Source organism: Schistocerca cancellata, chromosome 1, assembly GCF_023864275.1.
Source record: "Schistocerca cancellata isolate TAMUIC-IGC-003103 chromosome 1, iqSchCanc2.1, whole genome shotgun sequence".
NCBI lineage: Eukaryota > Metazoa > Arthropoda > Insecta > Orthoptera > Acrididae > Schistocerca > Schistocerca cancellata.
Genome location: NC_064626.1, coordinates 611,612,389 through 611,622,936, shown reverse-complemented (window position 1 = coordinate 611,622,936; position 10,548 = coordinate 611,612,389). Strand labels below are relative to the sequence as shown.

The 10,548-nt window shown below is 45.6% G+C and overlaps 1 pseudogene; it reads right to left on the bottom strand.

Moving 5' to 3' along the window:
• Window positions 1-217: 217 nt before the first annotated feature.
• LOC126089919 (uncharacterized) overlaps window positions 218-10,548 on the bottom strand; it is a 47,670-nt pseudogene continuing 37,339 nt past the window's right edge.

Genomic DNA, 10,548 nt, shown 5'->3' with positions numbered 1-10,548 from the left:
AAAGATACAATGGCTTTTGGGAAAATGTGTACAAAGTTGAAAGCATATGTCATACTCCAAGGAAGGGAGGAAAATAAAAACGAACAGAAACATATGTAAAGGATGACTATAGGAGGGTGCAGTTAAATGCCAGTTTTATCCTATACGTACATACATACACAACATATACACTTATATACAAGTGATAAGTTTCATATTGCATGTCTTACCAAAATTTTTAGGACATGCCACTGTGATATCCATTCTTCTTTTAATGTAGACGAAAATAACAGTAATTTTTTTTCTTGATCTGTGGATGACAACTGAGGAAATTTTTCTCTGTTGAAAGCACTGCAACTGCATTTAGTTTCTCCTAATTCATACTGCTTCTTAGAAAAGTTAGAAAAGTTTTTATTCTTTTTGGTGTTGAAAAGCACCATGTTGCCTCTTATGTAATCATGAGAACTGTCAATATGATTTTTATTGGTGCGAGTATCGTAATTTCACTAAGGAGATTATCTAGACTATTTTTCAAAATAAGTTTCAGCAGTTCCGTTAATTTGCAATATTCATGAACATCAGACCTGCAAAAGTATAAGTCCAGTTTACTTTCCAGCTGCTCTATGTCAGTAATGGAATATTATGGAGTGGTCAGCACTATCTACACTCCTGGAAATTGAAATAAGAACACCGTGAATTCATTGTCCCAGGAAGGGGAAACTTTATTGACACATTCCTGGGGTCAGATACATCACATGATCACACTGACAGAACCACAGGCACATAGACACAGGCAACAGAGCATGCACAATGTCGGCACTAGTACAGTGTATATCCACCTTTCGCAGCAATGCAGGCTGCTATTCTCCCATGGAGACGATCGTAGAGATGCTGGATGTAGTCCTGTGGAACGGCTTGCCATGCCATTTCCACCTGGCGCCTCAGTTGGATCAGCGTTCGTGCTGGACGTGCAGACCGCGTGAGACGACGCTTCATCCAGTCCCAAACATGCTCAATGGGGGACAGATCCGGAGATCTTGCTGGCCAGGGTAGTTGACTTACACCTTCTAGAGCACGTTGGGTGGCACGGGATACATGCGGACGTGCATTGTCCTGTTGGAACAGCAAGTTCCCTTGCCGGTCTAGGAATGGTAGAACGATGGGTTCGATGACGGTTTGGATGTACCGTGCACTATTCAGTGTCCCCTCGACGATCACCAGTGGTGTACGGCCAGTGTAGGAGATCGCTCCCCACACCATGATGCCGGGTGTTGGCCCTGTGTGCCTCGGTCGTATGCAGTCCTGATTGTGGCGCTCACCTGCACGGCGCCAAACACGCATACGACCATCATTGGCACCAAGGCAGAAGCGACTCTCATCGCTGAAGACGACACGTCTCCATTCGTCCCTCCATTCACGCCAGTCGCGACACCACTGGAGGCGGGCTGCACGATGTTGAGGCGTGAGCGGAAGACGGCCTAACAGTGTGCGGGACCGTAGCCCAGCTTCATGGAGACGGTTGCGAATGGTCCTCGCCGATACCCCAGGAGCAACAGTGTCCCTAATTTGCTGGGAAGTGGCGGTGCGGTCCCCTACGGCACTGCGTATGATCCTACGGTCTTGGCGTGCATCCGTGCGTCGCTGCGGTCCGGTCCCAGGTCGACGGGCACGTGCACCTTCCGCCGACCACTGGCGACAACATCGATGTACTGTGGAGACCTCACGCCCCACGTGTTGAGCAATTCGGCGGTACGTCCACCCGGCCTCCCGCATGCCCACTATACGCCCTCGCTCAAAGTCCGTCAACAGCACATACGGTTCACGTCCACGCTGTCGCGGCATGCTACCAGTGTTAAAGACTGCGATGGAGCTCCGTATGCCACGGCAAACTGGCTGACACTGACGGCGGCGGTGCACAAATGCTGCGCAGCTAGCGCCATTCGACGGCCAACATCGCGGTTCCTGGTGTGTCCGCTGTGCCGTGCGTGTGATCATTGCTTGTACAGCCCTCTCGCAGTGTCCGGAGCAAGTATGGTGGGTCTGACACACCGGTGTCAATGTGTTCTTTTTTCCATTTCCAGGAGTGTATTTTGCAGGATTTCGTTCTTAAAGGTAGTGCCGCATTTTTTATATGAGAATTTAGCAGCTACTACGTGTTTTGTGGGAGAATATTTGTTGATTACTTCAATGCATATACAATTGCACACTTCCTTAAATTCTTCAATGGTGTCTTCAAAACATTCACTTAGCAGTTTAAGTTTCTTAATTTAAAAGTACCAGTTTTGAGAGTTGTTATGTATTCATTAACTTCAAACACACTAATTTCTTGTGACTGCATTTGGTTGTAAGTTATTTCAGCATGAGGCATAATATGATGAAACAACTCTAATCAAAACCTATAATTATCATCATTCAGGCACCTAAAAATGCTTTTGCTTCTGTGTTGATTTTACCTGCACTTGAAGTTTACTGAATTTCAGTAAGGCACTCCTTTCGAGGTTGCTAATTTTCTTGAGCTCTATTGAAGTTCCACTTTGTAGAAGATGGGCATGGAATGCCAATGTCTGTATACTTCTAGAGAACTGACACGCTGCAGTGATTTTGAGAATAGTATTGGAATAACCAGAATGTTAGAGAAAAACGTTCTTGCATTTTGTAGAATACTTGCAGCATTTCTCATTATTATTTTATGTGCGAAACAGTTGTGGTTACGACAGTGCCATCAATATCACAGACCAAACAGACGCAGTCCTGATGTGTGGTATCTGTGAGAGAGAGTGAAAGACAGTTAAGTTCACAGCTTTGTATTGAGTAGATGAGTTGCATGATTCTTTCTCATAACAAAGTTTTGTTAACTCATAACGGTGTCTGTAGTGGAGATCTATCACATTGGTGACCCATGGCTACTGCGACAATCATATTGGAACGGAAATTCATTCACTTTGTTCTACCATGCTCTAACAGCGCAGGCATCTTCTGCTATGCTGTACACATAAACTATGCTAACAATGCAGGCATCTTGTGCTGCGCTGTATGCATCAACTGCTCCATGTGATGATACCACTTGGATTCTGCCTCTGTATGTGGCCATCAGTGCAGTGAGTGCTTTAATTGATAAACAGCTATGAAATCGGAGTTATGTTCATGTTTGCAAACGATGCAGCCCCAAGCTCTCGCAACTGCCACGACACAACAATGAGCGTCATTGCCCAATTTAAAATCGTTAGACTTCACACAAGATCCAGCACCACACATGTTGCTTCTGGGACTTGATTCTCTATGGTCAAGCATTACAATCAATACCAAGACAATTGTGTCGACTGCGCCAGCTGCACTCTGAATTTAAGTCATGCACACTGCCGTATTAGACAATGTATGTCACCAGCATTCTCATCTGCCAGATGTTGGATGTGCTCTACATCCACACTATGAGTGCTACAAGATACTCCCACAATCATTCTGCTTTAAACGTTTCATGGGAAATCACTACTGGACATCAAGCCTGCCCTCCAGTGACTTTCTAACAAACCTAAACTGCCTCCATTGCGCCATTAGCAATCTGCCCTATAGGTTTACACCCCTTGGAATGTGTCTTCACATCACAGGGAACACTGGATGATGATATCAAATTTATCACATTAATCTGATACCTGGTTGAATACGCCATCATCATTAGCAATGTCATAATAAATACATTACATCGAAATCTGCCTTACTACAATGACTACCACATACCTCAGAAAAACAGTCATGAAAGGCCATATATGATGAACAGTTGGAAGATAAAACTCAATCACAGTTGTGGCCTGACTGCAAACTTTGATAGACACAAACCTCATGCCATACAATATGCTTTGGACACTCTGAATACTCATACTTCCTCAGCAACTGCAACTAGCCCTGCTTCCTCATGAAGCAGAGCCTCTAGACTGGAAGTTTGACATAGCAGATAGATTATTTATGGTCCTACAACATCAGTATTGCATAAACTTCAGAGGCACCACACTATCACAGCATGTCAGAGAACTGCAATCCACAACATGGGCTGAGCTGTTCCAAACGGAACCAAGAATAATTGACAGTGACATCACCACCGCGACCCTAGGCATGGTCTGGCTGTCTGCCCAGAGTACTACTCCCGCAGCTCGCTACTCTATCACGTCTGACCCTGTTGCCCCTGTTACATGGCTGTACTCGTACCATGCGCAATTCATTAACACCATGTGCAACTGCTGGCTTTCATTCTTGTTCACAAACTTCAAGCATGGACTGGAGTAGGCGCATTGGCCTGCGAGCAGATGGCAAGCTGCCTTTGCACATACCGAATCGGACGTCATCCTCAATGTCACTCCCTCAGGGATACTGGTTCCAATGTAAGTACAGTTCCTAAAGACATGTTCACAATGTTTAAAGACATATAATCGAATCAGTGATCTCGCCCTGTCAAAAGAAACTGGTCAATGGCATACCAGGTGCAAAGTAAAGAGCTGGTAGAATGCTGGCACTGAACTCTTCAGGCAACACTCACATGCTACACAACAGCTGAATGGAGGTGACATCTGCACAGCTTTTAAGGAAGACCTACAGGCCTCTTTGCCAGAAATATTGCACAGGGAAACCGTCACCCTTCCTCCAGTCTTTGTCCTAACAGGTCTAGTACAGTAAGTGAAAAAACAGACTAACAATTAACAAATTCCACCCCCTGATGGCACACTTTACATGCAAAACATTTCTTCACAAATTGTTGTTGGAATGCTTCGTGATGACACCATTTGTTCATCATTACAGCCTCTGTAAGGGACCATTCCGGGTTGTCGAGTGAGGACTGTAGGTCTTCGATATCATCATCAAAGGCAAAGTGACTATGGTGTCCCTCCACAGACTTATGCCAGCGTGAGTACTCTGGGATTCCGCCGATACAGATGAAGAGAATGCAGACACACCCCACTTGACAGTGATGACCAACATCACTGTGACACAAACACAACCTCTAAACCACTTTACACATCAGCAGTCATTACTTCTGACGTTCAAAACTCCCTGCGTGAAGACCTCAGCACAAGTCGATTGAGTGGCTCTATCATCGCACCTATCCTTGAGTGGTATCCTCACCATTACTGACCAATTTAGATTCCCAGTCAGCTGTCAACATTCATGACACCAACGACGCCAATCCCTTCATCTACAGTACCATCAACAACACATCAACACCCATCGTCACCACTGGGTACTTCAAATCTGAATCTAATTTTAATGTGGCTAAGCCCTTAAATACCCCTGGATTTATTGAGTTACCTTTTTCATCACGTCTATGTAAGAGATTTCAAAGTTCCCCAAAAGAAAATAGTCTTATTATTTCAGACAATACATCATGATCTTTTTTACTTTATGCTCATTGATTGAAAGTCTATATACCTCGCTTTCTCCTTAATACTTATGGTTCCTAAAAGTGATAGTGAAATTACATTATCAACTTGCTCCTGTGACTTCCCGTGCTTTTCGGTTCTTTGTTTCATTTTGTTTATGTTTCGAAAGCCATCATTTGTCCACATTACATTACCTCCAAAGAGTAAACACTTCGCAACTGAAAACCCAAATTTTCTATTGGAACCATTCAAAATAAAAACTACTGTAAGGGTTACAGGTTACGTTCAAGAAAATAGTACACAGTTTTTAAGTGCAATACACATGGAGTAAAAAAACTAATCCTGCCTTCCACCAGCGCACTGGTATTGACACTGCTTAAGGGACAATGTCTTCTCTCCCTTGTGTCTGCACTTGCAGTTTCCTATGCGAGCATGTGCACTACAGCCAAATACTACGTTGATGGAACTATGAAGCACACAGTTCATGCAAAGAAATGATTTATGGGAAAGGAGTGCACTCACAAAGTAGCCAAAAGCACTGAGCTACCGGCTCGGAGAGAGGCAGGAGGTATGCTGGCTAGGGTTGCAGAAGGGAGGGGTGACAAGGGCCAGGCTTGTGATACACAGCCAGTGAGATACTGGCACGAGGAAGAAGACGTGGAGGCGTGGATTGGGAGTAGGTGACGGGACAGAGGGAGTGGAAACTATTAGACAGAGGGTGTAGGGACAGTGGGTCAGCAGAGATTGAAGCCAGGCAGATTACTGGAGCAAAGTGTGTGTTGTAAGGATAACTCCCATCTACATAATTTCGAGAGGCTAGTGCTGAAGGGTAGGATCAAGATGGCATGAATTGCCAAGCACTCATTGAACATAAGCAAATTCTGCTCCGCTGCTTCTTGTCGCACTGGGTGGTCAACTTTGTTTCTGGCCTCTGTTTGGTGGTTGCCATTCATTCTAGTGTACAGCTGGCTGGTTGTCATGCTGACATAAACAGCTGTGCAGTGACTGCAGCAGAGTTGGTATATGACATACCTACTGAGGTGGCCCTGCCTCTGATGGCATGATGATGGGTAATCAAAGCCCTGGTGCAAGAGATGTTTCAGTTGCTCCAATACAGGGCGATAGTGGGCGACTGTCTGATGAGAAGGAGTGGGCACTCTTTTATTGCATTGTAGCTGATTCTTGCTGGTGGTTGGAGGATTAAAGATATGTAAGGATAAGGTACAGGAAATCTGTTTGCAGACTAGGTTTCCTGGGGGAGAGGGAGTGGGACTGCTTATCTGTCAAGACCCTCGTGTGACCTTCAGCATACTGGGAAAGGGAATTCTCGTTATTGCAGGTATGCCATCTGTGGATGGGCAGGCTGGATGGGAGTAATTTTTTGATGTGGTAAGTGTGACAGCTGTCAAAATGCAGGTACCATTAGTGGTTTTAATGGTTGGTTGGTTTAATGGTTAAAGGGACGAAAGTAAGAGGTCATCAGTTCCTACAATGTGGAACAGGCAAGTCAACAAAGCTGCACACCAATGAAGGGCCTGGTGCACGAAATCCAAGGAAAGAAATCCTCAGTGTCTTATGAAGGTCAAAAAGGCCTAGAGAAAGGAACAAGAAAGAAGAAAAGGGGGGGGGGGGAAGGAAGAAAGGTGGGTGAGGTGCCTCATCCAAGGAACAGCCAGAGACTCCCAGAGGCAGAATGTGCGATGGTTGTCATACACCTGTCCATTTACCAGAGGCACCCACATCCAACAACTCCCAGAAAAGACTAGCGACATGGACAGGGCGAGAGAAGCACAGGAAAACAGAGGGAGAACACGAAGTGCGAGAAGGGGGAAGAAGGGCAAGAGAGAAGGGTAGGGTGAGGACTGGGGTGGAGTGCGAAGTCCAGACAGCTGCTGTCTGTTTAGGGCAGAGGAGATAACAGGGCATCCCGCCAACACCTCAATGGGTCAGCAAACCTAAGATGCCCTCCCATATAAAGAGTGGTAAAAACACTCTTCACAAATAAACAGTAAAACCAGATCAACCACTGAGGCAAATCCAATATCATTAGGGGTAGCGAGTCAGGAAGATTAAGGCTGCACTGCAGGTCAGCTAGGTCAGGAAAGTCCAGCAAAATGTCGACCACTGTCAAATGGGCACAACAGTGACAGTAGAGGAGGGGGGGGGGATCCTCCTGATGGAGGGGATTACCATGAGTATGCCCAATGAAAAGCTATTACAGGGCAATGGAGTCTTTGTGGGAGACACAAATTCATGGTTTCCTCTATTGCCATTAGTTTGTTCAGCAAAGTCAGAGTATTCAATACTGTATTCAAAATCATTAGAGCTTGTCGGTATCAAACTGATTGAAGGTCTGATTCCAGAATACCGATCTCAAGGGACAGCTTGCTGGCAGCCAATTTGGCCAGTTTGTCAGTGAGTTCATTCCATCTGATACCAACATGACCCAGGGTCCAGCCAAATGCTACTGAGGGCACACCACATTGTTTGAGGGTAGGAAGGGAATCCTCAATAGTCAGGACCAAAGATCAGCGAGGGTACCATGGGTCAAAAGCTTGTAAACTGCTCAAAGAGTCGTTATGTGTGAGGAAGGACTCACTGGTGCAGGGGCAGATACGCTTAAGAGCATTAGAGATGGCTACCAACTCCTCAGTGGAAACACTGCAGCTGTTCAGCAAGGACCAGAGTTCATTACATCCTGTATGAAGGTAAGCAAAGCCAATGTAACTTGAAACCATCAAGCCATCAGTGTAGACTAGATATGGACCCCAAAATGCACCAAGAATGGAAAACTGTTGGGGAAGGGCTTCAGGACAAGCTGAGTCGTTCGGACCTTATGATAGCTCAAGGCAGAGATGTGGCGAGGTATGTGCCATGGAGCTGTACATGAGTAGGTCCAGAGAGGAGGTAGTAAATGGGAAAGCTGCAGTTCAGAAAAATGGAACAAGATGTGGATGGCGATCATAATTCCAGATCTGGGCTGACGTTGCAGGAGGTGGATACACGTATCTAGAGAGAGGAGACGGTAGTTTGGGTGCTCTGGGGAGCAGCACATACATAATGCATAAGCTATCAACTGCTATTGGTGCAGAGCCTGCAATGGCAGAACCTCTGCCATTCGTTAGGAGGCCGATCACAGGGCTATTGCGAGAGGTACCAGCATTTGTAATGTTGAAGGTGATGCTGAGATATATGCAATACTCTCGAAATTAAGATGGGACTGGACCATTGTTGTGTAGAGCCATATCAGAGTAGAGGAGTCTATTCCCCAGTTTGTGTTGCTGTGGCACTGAAGAGCATTAAGGTGTGACCAACATGTCTGCTGCAGTTGATGAATATGGGGAAGCCATGCCAACTGAGTATCAAAGATCAGTTCCAGGAAAAGATGAGGGTCCACCACATTGAGGAACGGGCCATCAAAGTATAGATACAGATTGGAAGGATTGTACGGTGATGAGAGACATGCATAATATAAGTCTTGGCAGCTGAAAAATCGAATCCTTGAGAGAGAGCTCAAGATTGCATTCAGTGTTTTGCTCCCTGCAGTCTGCATTCAGTAACATCCATTTCGAATGAAGAAAAAGAAGTGCAAAAATTATCAGCATACAAAGATGGGGACATTGTAGGCCCCACCGCCACCATCAGACCAGTGATAGCCACTAAAAAGAGAAGGACACTGAAAACAGAACCATGCAGAACCCCATTCTCCTGCAGATAGGAGGTGCTACACGATGTATCAATTTTTATCTGGAAAGAGCGTCAGGAAAGGAAGTTCTGGATAAAAATCGGGAGCAGGCCACAAAGGCCCCACTCATATAAGGTGGCAGATGGAAGTAGACTGCAACAAGGTGCTGATCCTGCGCAAAAGCCATTCAGATAGCTAATTCCAGGTAGACTAAATTATCTGCAGTAGAGTAGCCTCGGCGAAAACCACCTTGGGTTGAAGCCAAAATGTCCTGAATTCAAGGATACAATACAGCCTTCCACTCACCATGCTGAAGTAAGTTGCAGAGGACATTTGTTAAACTGACTGGACAATAGCTGTCCCTCTGAAGCTGCGGTTTACCAGATTTAAAAACTGAAATAACGACACTTTCTCGCCATTGGGAAGGGAATTCGGCCTCACTACAGAGACAGTTAAAAAGGGAAAGTATATGATGTTCCCTAGCCACCGATAAGTGTTGAAGCATTTGGTTGTGTACCTGGTCCGGTCCAGGAACTGTGTCGTGACAGAGAGAAAGTGCACTGGCGAATTCCCTTTCACTAAACAGGGTGTTATAAGGTTCTAGGTGAGAGGGTGGGGGAGGGGGAGGAGGGAACGATAGATAAATGGAGTCATTCCAGATGGCGTTTGAGAAGATGGAATGCAGGCAGATGATGGACTGATACTGAGGCGTGGATGAAATGCCAAGCAAAACGCTCAGCAATAGAATCTCGGCTGGTGAGGATAATACCATTCAGGGAAACTTCCCAGGACACCTGTAGAAGGGCAGTGGCCAGAAATGCACCTGATATTTACCCATACCTGCGAAGACAGAGTATGCAGCCCTATGGAAGTGACATATCGTTCCCAACAAAACCATGTCTGTCGTTTAAGAAGGTAATGGGTCCAGGCACGAAGCTGTTTAAAGCTCAGAAGGAGGTCAAGAGATAGATGGTATTTGTAGCATTGGAGGGCATGATGGCTGTCTTTGATAGCTGCAGCAGTTTCGGGGATCCACCAAGAAACAGTCTTCCACTAGCGAGAACCTGAGGAAGAAGGAATCGTCGAATCCATTGCCAAAAGGATGGCATCGGTCAAACTATGTACATACTCTTTAGTGTAATCATGTGGTGAAGTGGCTGAAATAGCAAACAAGGAAAAGATATTCGAATCACGATTAGTAAAAGCCCACCTGCGAGTTTTCCAAATGAGTGGCGCTGGAGAAAAGATAAGATGATCAGAAATGATTGCTGTCACACAAATCGTCATGAACTCATCGTTGAACGGGGGGCAGTAATCTAGGGCTACATATGGAAAGATCAGTGGGCGAGAAAATGCAGTGTGCCACACTAAAGTGTATGGGGACACCAGTGTTTAGGAGTTAGAGATCAAGCCTTGGCAGCAGGTCTTCAAAAGTCTTCCCAATCAGTGATATCAGAGGATTATGGACAAAATCCTCAAGGATAAGGAAGGGGGAGAGGCGCTGAGGAAGATGGGCAA